Source organism: Morone saxatilis, unplaced genomic scaffold (assembly GCF_004916995.1).
Source record: "Morone saxatilis isolate NCDOM2014 unplaced genomic scaffold, NCSU_SB_2.0 Contig20, whole genome shotgun sequence".
Lineage (NCBI taxonomy): Eukaryota > Metazoa > Chordata > Actinopteri > Moronidae > Morone > Morone saxatilis.
The window spans coordinates 303,199-303,577 of NW_023339763.1; positions in this window are offsets into that span (position 1 = coordinate 303,199).

Sequence of the window (379 nt, forward strand, 5' to 3'; positions counted from 1 at the left end):
AATAATAATAATAACAATAAAAACCTCCAGGTGTCGAACAATAAATCCAGTAAATGAGATTAAAAGTCAGTTTTATAAACTTTATATAACAAGATGTTTTCAATCTGCCTGTTTTAAGATTATTAACAGTAACAATAATAACAATAATAATAATGATCTCATATTAAGTATGAAGCAGGCAATAAGAAATAAATCCATCTATATTTATAAGAAAAGTTCCTGTAATAACTTTTTAAGGATTAAATAAGAATTGAATTAAGAGTCAAACTCTTTTTTTATTCTCTTCAGTCGGATTTTAAAAGAAAAAACACATTTTAAAAAACTATTATTTAGTATTTTATTATATTAATGATGAATCAGAGGAAAGTACATTTACTCA